Source organism: Alosa sapidissima, chromosome 4 (assembly GCF_018492685.1).
Source record: "Alosa sapidissima isolate fAloSap1 chromosome 4, fAloSap1.pri, whole genome shotgun sequence".
NCBI classification, from domain to species: domain Eukaryota; kingdom Metazoa; phylum Chordata; class Actinopteri; order Clupeiformes; family Clupeidae; genus Alosa; species Alosa sapidissima.
In genome coordinates, this window is record NC_055960.1 from 20708205 (window position 1) to 20723115 (window position 14911).

Below are 14911 nucleotides of genomic sequence, written 5' to 3' on the forward strand. Positions count from 1 at the left end.
AAATATTTCTTTATTAGGGTAGGCATATTTCTGGCTATTACATTATTTCTAAACCAGTCTGCTAAAGTCTGTAGTGAAGTCTGTGTAGGGTTTTCCAGGCTCCATTTCTTTTTACGACACACCCTGCTCACTTGAGCCATCTACCGGTTGTTTGGGTTGTTGCAGCGTCTCACTGGAAAAATACAAATTAAAGTTGCGTGATACCGCGTGATCCCACGCGCGGACCGCGAGTGAAGCTGGCCAATTCGAAGCACTGCCCACTGTAGTAGGAGCTAACAGCAAGTTGCTAACATGGCGGAAAAAAATCGTGCCTGTGTTATTTGTGGGAATAACACATCAATGTTGCATGTCTTGCCTTAGAAACATGAGTTGAGGAAGAAATGGTTCGGATTTATCGTTGGAACACCACCACCGAAGTAGTGCAACTTTAGTTCTGTGTTCCAATCATTTCGACCACACTCACTGCCTACAGTTAGAAAGTGGTTTTGCATCGATGTTCTGAAAACCTGGTTCTGTACCGTCATGATGATCGACCACCAGCTCACAGGCTGTAAGTACAAACAAACTTTTCCACCTAACGTCTGTTACAAAATAGCATGTTCATATTCTTCACGTTAGCATGCATGAAAAGGGTACAAGCTAGGCTTAGGCTAGCCTATATTACAGGAAGCTACACCAGGCACGTAACTGAAGTGTTCTGTTCGCTACGTGTAAAATCAGAGAATGTCTACACTGCAAAAACTGCTTATCTAACAAAATCTAACCAAGTGTTATTAATCTTATATCAAGATAAAAAAAACTAGTTGGTATTGTTTTTAGTATAAATACACTTACCTAGCACTTTCTTATGAACTCATTTGACTTAAAATAAGTCAAACTTTTCTTAAATTAAAACATCTCATCCTGAAAACAAGCAAATTTGTCTGCCAGTGCGTTAAGCAAATTTGTCCTAAAAACAAGCAAATTTGTCTGCCAGTGCGTTGAGCAAATTTGTCTTGATAAGACTCCTTAAAATAAGACAAAGTCTTCTTAAATTAAGTCAAAATGATCTTTCGAGAGAGCGCTAGGTAAGTCTTTTCATACTAAAAACAAAACCAAATAGATTTTTTGATCTTAATATAAGATTATCAACACTTGGTTAGATTTCATTTTTTGCAGTGTAATAGGAAGGGCTTTGGTAAAATCCATTAGAGGAATGGTCTATTTTCCCGAACGTAGCCTACAGGCCACTAACACGCCAGGTGTAGCTACTTCCATTGATTAGGCCTATTGGAAGCTAATTGTTGCAGTACATAACGCGAACGGAATGCTTCAGTTACGTGCCTGGTGTAGCTACACTCATAAGAAACTGACCACACTACCCAGAGATTTAGCTTGTTGAACCTATAATCTTCTAACCTAAGTGTTAAACCACACATAATAATATTAGCAACAATATCTTATGCTCAACTAAGTACGGGTATTGTTCTAGTCTAAACAGGGAAAATCAAAAACACAATACCCGTGCACTATTAGGCTAAGTTGCTATCACTAGAGCTCAGGTATATACACTTCAGTCTAATTTATGTCTTCTTGCCATTATTACATTGACCTTTGTAGGCCTACAATGATGTTTTGTTTGATTACTTGCTGTTTACTTACTGTAGTGTTTTGTATGTCTTCTAGAGCACATCCTCATGTCAGGCTACACAGCTTTCTAGCCTACATTAGGTCATCACGTTAGAAGCAAAGGTTTGTGATCTAACTTTTATTGTTGTGCTAGTTAGTTTCTAGAAGTCTTTTTCTAGTAGGCTAATACAGATTCTTATGTGCTCGTCAATGTTTGGGAAAGTCAATTCATGGGTTTCTTCAGGTCACTTTCCACAGGTGTATAAAATCAAGCACCTCGATTATGAATGCAGACTGCATGGTGCGGTCCATTTACCTGTGTAAATGGACCTGATGAAACCCATGAATTGCATAACAGATAGAATTGACATTACCGAATGTCTTCTTGTGGGTGTGCTACTTAGTACATCATACACCTTACCACAGTCACTAAAATATTTTTGTTTCCATTGTGCCAGTACAGTTTTGTGTGAGATAGTGAATGTCCTGTGTACTATTAGTATCTTGTAACTTGACAGTAATACACATTTATTTACTTTAGGTACCCAAACAGAATACTTCAAGAAAAGTACACCATGGGCATGGGGGCCTGCTACCTCTACACTGCAAAAACTGCTTATCTAACAAAATCTAACCAAGTGTTATTAATCTTATATCAAGATAAAAAAAATCTAGTTGGTATTGTTTTCAGTATAAAGAGACTTACCTAGCACTTTCTTGTGAAAACATTTGACTTAATTTAAAAAAAGTTTGACTTATTTTAAGACATCTCATCCTGAAAACAAGCAAATTTGTCTGCCAGTGCGTTAAGCAAATCTGTCCTAAAAACAAGCAAATTTGTCTGCCAGTGCGTTGAGCAAATTTGTCTTGATAAGAGTCCTTAAAATAAGTCAAAGTCTTCTTAAATTAAGTCAAAATGTTCTTTTGAGAGGGCGCTAGGTAAGTCTTTTAATACTAGAAACAATACCAAATAGATTGTTTAATCTTAATATAAGATTAATAACAAAATTCAGTGATAAACATGGAAAATTCATTTTTTGCAGTGTACTGCCATCAAGCCTGTTCATCCAAGGCCAGCTAGAAGACCTCGGGTTGATCAATAGGAGGAGGAGGATGAAAGCGACATCTCCACAATAACACCTGATGGCTCCACCTATGGCCCAGCGCAATCAAAGAGCAATGTAATAGAATCATCACAGCCAACGAATGTGTTTTGTGTGTTGTCCCTTCGGATCCCCAGGACAATACAAGCCGAAACAACAACTCAGACCTTTTTCCCTAAATAATCCCAGCACCATCTTACAAAGGATCTGTAGGCCAGATGTCTGCATCGTCTGGCAAAAAGAGGACATTGTTAATTCTGTGCATAGTTTGGATGTTCTTGTTTTGTGTTTGCATTATTTTAATAGACTGCAATATTACTATTTGTCAGTGTTTCACGGACCACCTAGCAAAAAAAAAAAAAACAGTAGACCTACTTCAACAGTATATTACACAATAGGCCTTCTCACTGAACCACCTTGCTTATTGTCTTTGCACCTTGCTTATGGTGTCAGAGGATTCTTATGATTTAAACTGGCATAGGTTACATCAGTGTTGCAGAACTGTTTGGATTTACATACAAGTTGGTTCAATATTGCAAACAACTCATCTATTATATTTTACCACATCTACTTGTGGAACACTTGAGATAGCTTGCGGACCACACTTTGAGTACCACTGCTGTATGTAAATATAATAAAGTTATTTATTGAAAATGGACCTGTTTTGTATATTTGTTTTAGGAGTCATCAGTTTTTGTCCCTTTTAAGCTAAAGGTTTATCTTACCTTTCATATCTTCTGTCTCACAGAGGGCCATAGTCATCATAGTCGAATGTTTAGTGCATTTTGAAGGGAGTACATTATGCTAAGGCAGACTGGTTCTAATCCTGGGTACAGGGTCATACAGACAACAGGGGTACTGGTGTTGCCCATTTTTCTAACCACATGAGCAATCCCCTTACGAAAAAGTAGTATAGGAATCTTATAGTATTTGGGACAAAATATTATAGTAATCTTATAGGAATAATTATTATAGGAATAATTGGGACATACTGTAGAAGTACTACTAATAACTCTATAATATCCTGTAACCACTATAGTTTTTCTATAGTAGTCTTATAGTACCTATAGTATGTCCAAATACTATAGTATTCCTATAAGATTACTGTAATATTTAGTCCCAAAATACTATAAGATTCCTATAGTAGGCTACTTTTTCTGTCATACGTGACAGAAAACAACTTGAGTAGGCTAACCTCTGCCAATGTCAGGCTATCAAAGCCATAGTTCTCATTACCGGAGAAGTCTTGCAGCACACATTCTCTGCTTCTGTAGGCATTCTGGTACAATTCCAGCAAAATATAGCTAGGTAGGTGTGTTTGCATTTAGATCTATATATATATTGGGCTATGACCAAGTGGTCTTTCAATGATAGTATCATGGAATTCAAACCATAACTATCTATTCCGATAGCATTAGCAGGCTAGGTCAGAGGCTGAACTGCATTTAGGGTGCTTACCTGTGTTGTGAAGTAAAATATCTACTAGGAAGATTGCAAAGACTTTTGACTATGTAAAGAAATAGGTCTTTATTTTAAAACGTTTCCAACTGTTTATTACTTGAAAGCAAGATGACGATTGTCACAAACGTTTACCTCTTTTAGGAGAAATTTCAAGCTGACAGGCAATTGTTATCATTCTATTAAACCAACGTTCACCGACAAACGATCAGGAAGCGGTTCTTCTTCCTACTCGGATAAAAGGATCAAACACATGAAGTTGTATCTCCGAAGACATTTTGTGCAACAGTTTTGACTCGAGTTTTAGCCAGGTTTTAGCACTGTAAAGTTGAATATGGAGCATAGCACAGGCAGAATCGGATGAGGACGCACTGAAGGAAGCGTCACAGTACTGTTAGCCAATCAGAGGTGAATTCATGAGCATGTCATTAATATTCATGACTAGAGGCGAAATCCAGTCGTTCCTCCCCGCCCACCTTCCCTACCAAACTAGAACAGCATGAAACAGATGCAGGACAGCATTTTTTTCACCAAAACCGGCTCAGGGCATTCCATCAATACTACAGACCACTGCAAAATTAATGAAAAAACAATGAGATGAGACCTTTAATTCAAATAAATAATAGTTTTCTACTAGAAAAATACCTCTCTAACCAACGTAACATATTTAGCTGAAGTAGCGAAGCAGATGAAGTTTAGCCTAGCTGTCGAAGAAAAATATGGCCAGCTCTGAGTCAAACTTTGTTTGACGAATATGTCGCCATCTCAGGAAGGCTCCTCCGATGTCCACATAATTGGTTTCTTGTTTTATCAAACAATATTTTGGAAATTTGCCTTCCTCTCATAAGCTACTCGTTCATAACAACTGACAGCTGTTGACAGTTGGCCTTTGCTAATCTGGCAACCCAGATAGAAGAACACGCCAGCCCATTATTAATACACTATTCTAGAATTGTTCAAAACATAAACGAAAATTCCAAGAGATTCCGCCACATAACTAATTTTTTTACGGGTTTTACGGGTGTATATGGGTTAAAGTAATGTTGTCAAATAAGCCGTTACTTCAATTCATCGTGTCTCCTTACTCTCTGATGACATATGGTGATAATTTTTGGAATGGTTACAATTTATTTTCCATATATTTTCTACATACTGGTCCTTTAACTGTACCGTGTAGGCCAGTGGTCACCAACCTTTTTGAGCCCAAGATCCCTGACCTCGGCCCTGAACAAAGGCAAGATCTACCTTGAAGCGTCAAAAGAAGACCAAAGCCAAAATACTTTTCAATTTAAAGGTTGTATCAGCGATAGCAGGGATACGTCACTTCTGTTGATATTCAAACAAAACAGAGAGCTAGCTCGCTACTCCCTCCTCCCTCCTGTCCAATTAATTAAATTAAAAATTAAATTATAAATGAAAACTATCCTAAACACGCATCTTGTCGGTTATTGGTTAAAACACTTTATTTTGCCTTTGAGTTGGTCGCCAACCCTTGTTGGTGGCAATTATCTTTGTGTACAGATCTCGGAGCCTAGGCTGCCTACAGAGACGCATTTTTTTGATGGCCTAGACAGCTAGCGGATCGTTAGGAAAGATTAGATTAATGTGATCATATATGTTTGGGCCTTTTTTGGAAATCGAAATCGCTGATACAACCTTTAAGGCCTTTTATTTAGGCAAATGTATCAGGTCAAAAATATCACATCCTCCACCCCTTGTGAATCCGTGCCTCTTTAGCTTTTAGTCTGGGTTACACAAGGATGGCATACATTTTACAAACCGAAATCACATTCTCCTTCTACAGGCGTCAATGAGAGAATAACACTTAACATAGTCTTTACTTACATTATTTTGGTTTTGATTTTCTAATTGGATTAAGTGTTGGTGACAACACGTCATGACAAATTTGATAATGTTTGATCGCCGTCTTGGTATGAAGCATCTTTCACGTAATGAATGTCCACCAAAAGTGAAATTAACCTAGGCCTACTATGCGCTCTGTGTCTTTAGCCGTCTGTGCACATCCACAATCGAATACTTTCCTAAACTGGAGAACACATCCATGTTCCCTCGCTTATCATTACCACTCTATGTAATCCTTCTGTGTTTGCAAAATTCCTGACAGTTCCTGGTCGCTAAACCAGCCTGGTCTTTTGTTTTCCTTTCCTGGAAAGCGCACCAGCAAAGTGATTCTGTCCGCATGTTTCTGGATGGGGTTACGTTTGGTTCAAGTCAGAAATTGGTCCATCCAGTCCCGCAATCACGCCACTCCATTATTAGATTGATGTTATCAGACAGCGCTGTAAAATGTGTGCGGGAATTTCTTGCATTATGATGACTAGAATTGCGGGGTTTGAATAAATCATGTGCTATACCCGCAATCCCGCGCTGAAATGTAGGCCCTGTGACGTTGGCGAACATGCAGGAATTTGATGACTGTTTTTATTTTTCCTGTTGTTCTCAGGATCTACTGGGAAAGTCCCAAAGATCTACAGGTCAATCGCAATCAACGGGTTGGCGACCCCTTTTGTAGGGATAGACTAGGCTACTTCAGATCAGGCCACTGAACGTTTCATAATGACAGCATCATCATGTCAATCATCACTGCTTTTGTCTCTGAACTTGACAAAACATGCCAACCCAGTTTAGGAAAATTAATTAAACTTTAGTTATTCACACTAGCCTTTGTTATACTGATAAAGATGCCTTTGCTATACCGATAATGTCTGCCTATTGCTTCACCTTTTGCCAATCTAAATGGTTCAATCTGCACATATTCTTCATCAAATGAACTTTTTATGTCTATATTTCTGTCTAATATTGCCAACTTCAACAAAATTAGAAGAAATAGCCTACATATTTTTCAAGTTTCAACTTCTGTGAAACTTCTGTGACATCCCTAGGCATCTCTCCTCGCCGGGCCCATATCACTATTCCAGCTGACATTTCAGAGGTATCAGAAGTGACAGCGGCATGTACATTTGAAAAAAATAGGGTACTTTCACTCTCCAAGAGAGTGAATGACATGAACCTTGAAAACCAGTTTCAAAATAAAAGCCAAAGTTAATTTATTTTCTACTATCACATTCACCGGAAAAGACGCATATTTTGGGATGTACAATGATATGGCTCTACGAAAAAAAAATTGACGGAAATCCGTCGTAGTGACGGAGAACTTTAATTTCTGTGTTCCATCATATTACATACAACACATACTACAATCAAAATTTGAATGAGATCCTTATTTTCTTTAGGGTTCATTTCGAACCATGCAGGTTTTCAATAACACAGTCCTTAGCCTATCTACAATTACAAATATTTCTAAACTAAAATAAAAAAAACAGCTACAGAACTCACCATTTTGGAGATATTAAAGAGTCTATTCAAAGAAAAATATCCACTTGTCTAATACTAGCTCTGCATTCCCCCATCAAATGGTGTGTGCTTTCAGTGGTGTCCCAAGGAACAGGCACTCTCCTGGCATGTAAGAAGTGGCACGTTATATTTTTTATATTGCTCTGCTAATAGCCCTCTGCTCAGCATGGGCCCTCTATTCCACTGCTCCAGTAACGTCACACACTCTGAGTCAATGAAAGTCTGTCTGCTCAGCTCGACAGTTTGCCGACAAATGTCAAGTGTACTTTTTCATTGCTGAGCCCAAAATATCACCCCTAAGCCCATCAATAAATCGTAGCTGAGGAGACCATAATTTAGCAAATATAGCAATAGGCAATATTAAACACCACATTGCATATCCATAATAGGTTTGACTAACAAGAGATGGTGCCTGGAAGATTGTATTGGAGACATAATCAGGTTGGAGACTAAAAAAGTTGAGGATAATAACTGTCCAGTTAATAATTGGGATATTAGAATTTATTTTGTGTGAAAGGGACAGACTACTAGACACCAGGCATGTACAAACAGTATTGGCCGGTGGGGTAAACTGCAAGATTGGAGATCGCTAGCAGATGTAGGGGGCATATTCTAAGTTTGAGAACATTGTTTGCTTTAATGCATTACAGATTCCCTCAGACTCTTGAGAAAGCTAAAGTATCCAAAACTTGTAACATGTGATAGGGAACAAGGTTGGGTAATTTAAAGGAGTTGTCTGAGGCTCCTGAAAAAGCTAGCCAATGTTTCTGGCCGAGGTAATCAAAGATTATACTTAGGGAAATGTGAAATAGCCCCTGAATTATGTGAAAAAGCCTGATGTCAACAGATGTTTGGGTGTGTAAGGTGACCAGGGGTCGTAGCCCAGTTTCTGATTGAAGAACTACATTTAGTCAAAACAAAAAGCTAAATTAGTAAACAATTTACATAGCATAGACTAATATAATACATTGAATAATACATATTGAAAGCAGTGTGACTGTTACTTTCATGCTTCACGTCGCACTTGCACTTGTCCTCCAGTGTTCAGTTTAATTAGCTTTCTATTTTATGGAGATTCCTGCCAGTCACAAGTGACAAATGTAGATTTACTGTCCAAAGAGGATGTAAGTTCCCCTCTAGAACCTTGGGTTTAGGTCAGAGGTTATATTTTTGTTTGTCCAGTTCTCAGGTCACTCTATCTAGCAGTGGATCTCAAAAGCCACACTGACAGTCCCTACATGTACCCCAAATACTGCATGAAAATCACATGGGTACCTTCTGCCTCATGTTAAAAAGAATTCAGGCTGGATTTGAGGAGGTGCACGTCATACCAGAGTGTATTTTCAATAAGGACAGGACAGGACAGGAACATACAGAAACAACTGATTCTCACCACGGTCAACATACAGAAACACTAACCGCTCATCCAGCAACATAGCAAGATCTACCAAAGGCATCATAGTAAACCAATGGCAATGGTGCAGACTTATAATAAATGCCACATTAGAGGCCTTCTTCGGGTTAACTGTCTAATAAACTTTACGTTGGAGTGATCATATTCCTAGAGTTCCTCAACGCATGTGGTCTTTCTGAAAGCCAACACAGTAGTAACCTCTGCTCCCCACATTTACTGGAAGAAAACAAGAAAGTCTTCCATGGCAATCGTAAACAAAAACTGTTTTCTCTCAGATGCTATGATACATTTTGGTGTTAGTGAAAACAAACGCAAAAATACAAATGCTTGAAGAAACAACCAACCACAAACAACATATCAGAAGCACATACTGTACACCTAAAAGACAACAAAACATAGGTCACATTTACATTTATTCATTTAATTAATTAGGTCAACAACATGATTGATGATTGTCCTACAGATTGCAACAACAAAACATACTGATTTTCTTCAGATCAGTCATCTAAAAGTGTAAAACCTTTAGGTCAAAGTCCCCCAACCCCCCGCCCTTCAGTACCACACTTAAATAAAAGTAACGATGTGGCAGCTGATGGATCCCAACTGCACGAAGGTAGGGTTTCCTTTCACTGCAAAAATGTTTTATTGCCTAACAAAAGGTGACAGCGTGTATCGCAATCCTGGAGATAGCCTTGAAGCATTTAAGAAGAAAGAACGGAAGAAGCAAGACCCCAGTGACCCATAGGTAAGTGGCTTGTACTTCCTCAGTATTTCTGTATGAAAGGCATCTGCTACTGCACATCTGGATGTGGGATGTCAGTCATATAAATGGTGATGGATTTTCTTGAGGAGCATATGATAAGCTAAACTATATCAGCTTTACTAAAATGTGTTCCTGGCAGTATGTTTTACAAACTATTGGAGGGTAAATTGAAAATGAATAATACCAATACAGCATTCTCTGCTGTATTAGACTCGTTTACAGTCTTCTTCAAAACATACAAACTTGCTTGCGCTATATGTACATTGCTTGCAATATGTGCATATTAAGAAGATATATGTATCAGTTTAATCTCAACCATGTTTATAATGTGTAGTTGCTATTTATGAATGTGGTCATTTCATATTATTATTATTATTAGTAGTAGTATTATTATGTACTTATTATGTATAATATATTATACAACGGGCTTCTGTAAAGGCAATTTTAGGAATATCTGTAGTGTATTCTTTAGCAGTCTAAAGCGGTTTAAATTAACAGATGTTACAATAAGGCTTTTGAGGGCATCCCTGGGGCATTATACTAAACTGCAGAACTGTAATAAACTTGTGTTAAACAGTTTTTCAGTAGGGCTCCAGGTGCTTGGATACTCTCAGATTATTTTACAACTACATTGATGCCATGTCCTAAACAAAGTATTTCAAACTGGGCCTTTACTAACAGATACAGTCCTTACCTCCATTGTTGCCAGGTTGAGGTCACATGTTTTGCAGTTCTCAGATACGGCAGATAGATATTGAATGTGTGCAAGGTGAAAATCAGTGTAGATTCTAAAATGGTTGCATTCCTGTTTTATATTTAGGAGTTTCTTAAACAGTACTCACTCATTCTGAAGTCAATATTCTTGCATATCCACTCCATTGTTGAAGTGAATGTCTATTTAAAAAAGAAAGTTCAATTAGCAAATAATTTCCAAATTAAACTTTATCATCACATTGCTTAACACAGTGTGTCCATGGTTACCCTTCCATGCTGTTCCAGATATACATTTCAATGTTCATGTTTTTCTGTGTAATTACACAAAAAAAGGCTATTTTAGCCGTACTAGTCCCAACAATATCACAGTCAGCCAACTGAGACAAATGCTGGGAAGCATCAGTGTCCTACCTGTGTACGTCATCCTCTGGTAACAATAGCAGCTACTGTAGGTTAAGGTACGCTTAGCACTTCTTTATCTCTTCTCATTAGAATGTGTAGTCACCCTCCTTACAAGTCTGTAAATAAGATAATGTGTTGCATCATTTCCATCAGTATTTTAGTGAGGTAGCACTGATTGACAGGAAGATATGTGGTCAATTGGATGTCTATAGTTTAATGAGATAAGTGACCTATCAAACACTTCACGAGGGAGATGCCCATCCCCCTACAGCTTGGAAAAGCATTGCTAAAGAGCCTGTGAAGCCTCAAACACCATAAATATGTTTACTATCGGTTTTGCATTACCCCAGATGCTATGGGGATCAGAGGGACCTCTTAATATATCTTTTATTGCTTAAAGCGTGAGGTTTTGAAGGTCAAGCACGTTCAAAACACTAATGTAGAAGGTTTCATGTTTTAGAATTTCAACCACAAGGGAAATGTGCTGCGCTATCACTATGACAGTCTCATTCCTTAAGTCTTACACCCATGGGCGCTATAACATCTATTCAGAAATAATTTCAGTTGGGAGATTCACTGCCATCTAAAGTTTTCAGGTTTCCTTGTACATCAGAAGTCACATTCCTGCATCATAGCAAGCCTCAGTGATGCTTCAGTGAAAAAAGAAAAAATGTGTCAGTGTTCAATCAGATCTCGATTTTTTGAATGAAATATCTGGTGTTTATAATTCTGGTAACACTTTACTTGACGGGTGAGTTCATAACACATTCATAGCAGCTGTCATAAACTGCACATAAAGCATTCGTGACTGTTTCATGAGACATGACTTAACATTCATACCAAACCTTTAATGAATGTGGAAGACAGAACAACGACAACTTGTCAAAATAAAAGTCCAACATCGTATTTGTGTAACCTGGATACCATTAATTTAATCTCTCCAGACTTTGTAAATATTTCATGAATATCTTATGAAGTCTACATCGAATGTCACTTTACTATACAAGTTGTGAAGTATTCGTCATCACTGAGTTTAACACTGGGAGGTAAACTAGCCTACATTCAGCTGACCCGTATTTGTGTAACCTGGAACGGTTGGACATTCCCAGTAGCAAAAGAGGAGAAATCATCTGCAAAGGTTACATCATAAAACAAATACATTTTTATGAAGCAAAAATTATTTGCTTGACCATGTTCTGTCTTTTTGGCACTGGAGTAGCCAATTGTACGGAGCCCCTAAGGGGACATGAGCAAAAAAAATCTAAAGTTTAGTTTCATGTGCTCATGCAAAACCTTTACACATGAAACTTTCATGTGCGCACATGAAACTAAACTTTAGATTTTTTTTGCTCATGTCCCCTTAGGGGCTCCGTACAATTGAGATGTGACGTGATCAGGTAAGAGGTTTGGACCAATGCTGCTTTGCGACTTTGGACTTTTATTTTGACAAGTTGTCATCGTTCTGTCTTCCACATTCATGAAAGGTTTGGTATGAATGTTGAGTCATGTCTCATGAAACAGTCATGAATGCTTTATGTGCAGTTTATGACAGCTGCTATGAATGTGTTATGAACTCACCCGTCAAGTAAAGTGTTACCATAATTCTTAAAACACCAAACATACATGTGTTAAGAGAAATCTGAAAGAATTTTGACTTAAAGAATTATTTTTCCTTGGCCTACACACATAACCTTATGTTGTTCTCCAAAGAAGAGGAATGTGATATACTTGCCAATTACTAGCGTGTGACTTTTGTGTGACAATATACGTATTTAATACAGCTTTAATGTTTCAGGGGACATATTTGCATTCATATTCGGGAGGTAAATACAGAAGATGTCAGGCCAACCAGACCCAACTCCAGCAGGGCCGAGTAAGTACAATAAAGTATGTCAAGCATACATCATCATCAAGGATGCAATAGTAGCCTTAATTAATATTAATGAAAAATGATTTGCTTAAAAGAATAGTCACGATGTGTTGTAGGCATTAAAATGTTTGTACTTGACATTTCTGAATTGATTCGGTGCGAATAGCGTCTTTGTGAAGAAAATAGTGCTGCTAATCTATGAAAAATTTCATCAGATTCCTAACATAATGTTCTTTTACTATACAGTTTTTCTGTGATTAATCATGATTAATCACCTTTCTCTTCCTATGACAGAAGCTTATACAAATTATATATAAAAAAAATCACAGCGCAAGAATTAAATGTAAATTCAAGTCAGCATAAGAAGTAAACATAAATTCTATTGTTTAGCAGCATATTTTAAACTCTGAACACAGATCACCTCCTATGAACAACACATGTCCAGGGTAAACCACCAAGGTCATCGATATGGACTGTCAACTTGAAAAGCACATTTTTAATGTGTTGCACTCAAAGTGGCAACTTTTATTTTGAACTGGGAATGTGAATGACAACCATCAATAAATGAAAAGAACAAGAAGATGCATGGCAGACGAAAAGACCTTTATGGAAATACTTTGGATGAAAGCTGCAAGTCAACTATTTGTTTTTCTTGTGTACAGAAAGAATATTTTTGTGCATAAACTTTACATTTACAGTAACCTGACAACTAAGCATACACAAAAATGATCCACTGACAGAAATAATAACAAAACATATGTTAATTATTTTACTTTAAGGAATTTTGCCAGCTTTGAGTTGTCATGAACACAGCCAAACTACATCTTTTATTTACCTTCATTGTATTTTTAAAAAGTGGCTACACACTGTACGTAAGGGATAATGTATAGAACGCCGGTCATTATTGGGAAAATAAGTCCCGACAGGGCGAACCGGACCCCGACGCATAGCGGAGGGGTCTTGTTCCGCCCTGAAGGGACTTATTTTCCCAATAATGACCGGCGTTCTATACATTATCCCGCTTATTACACGGCTACTTGCAAAAACGAAATAATAAACTTCCCACGATATGACTTTAGCCTACATAGCCTAGCCTATTTGTTACCGTTCATCGTGGCATTTGCTGAGAAACATAGTTCGCAACAACACATTGAACTTGAATCAAACATTCTTTAGAACACAGCTGATCAACCGTCTGCTTTCACTTTTGAATGAAGTTCCAGTTCTTGCGTAGTGATTATGAAATACCTGAAGTAGAAGCACAAACTCCGTTGCCATTGACAGCGGTAATTATATGTTCGCAGTGGTAATTACATGAAAATATTGCGTAGAACTTTGGGAAAGCCCATTCAAGTCAATGGAGCGTTCTACTTGCCTTGTGAAGAGCCATGTAATAAAACGTGGTATTACAACAGGGCTGGCCCAGCACTTTGTGTTTTGCATGCTGACTGATGGATATATGGACAACACAAATAATGGGCGTTTTTGACATTGGCTTTCACAACTTCTAGTAAAAGAGCAGAAATGATTAGTCCTCCTGTGAAGATTTCCTTGGAGATTCAAAAACAAGACTCAAAGAAGGAAGTTGCTCAATGTCTGGTGAAGGCGAATCAACAAAGTTGTGGGAAGCTTACCTTCAGACTCCAAATTAAGTTAATTTTAAAACTAATAGGGCCTAAGCAAAATTTAATTTATTTTAATATATTACTAAACAACATTTACCATAACCATCACAACTGTCCTTAAATCAGGACTATGCTGAACAGTGCTATAGTCAATCAATGTTTATTACCACGAGTCAACAAAATGGATGATAACATGTTAAAATCCTCCAATGGATAATTTCTACTAAAACAATATACAAGTGTAACTACAGTATGAACTACAGTGAACAAAAGTCAGTGGCCATAAACTGAACAACTCATCACAGTCAACGCCTACAAAGAAGACAAAGAAATCCACCAGTATCCACCAGAATTTCTCCAGTGCGTGCAACCTAATGAGTTTGAAGACTGTGATCTTGGCCAAAAGATTTCCAAGAACAAATTCTTGAAGACTAAAGAATCAGAAGGCCATTTTCATATTTAAGAGTCTATTCCCTATGTTACAGCTGTCTTGTTTGCTTTGCTTTGTGCATATACTGTATAGTTTTAGTAGAAAGCCTTTGCTGATGTCTGTTTAGCTCCCTCTTGGCTAGTACATTG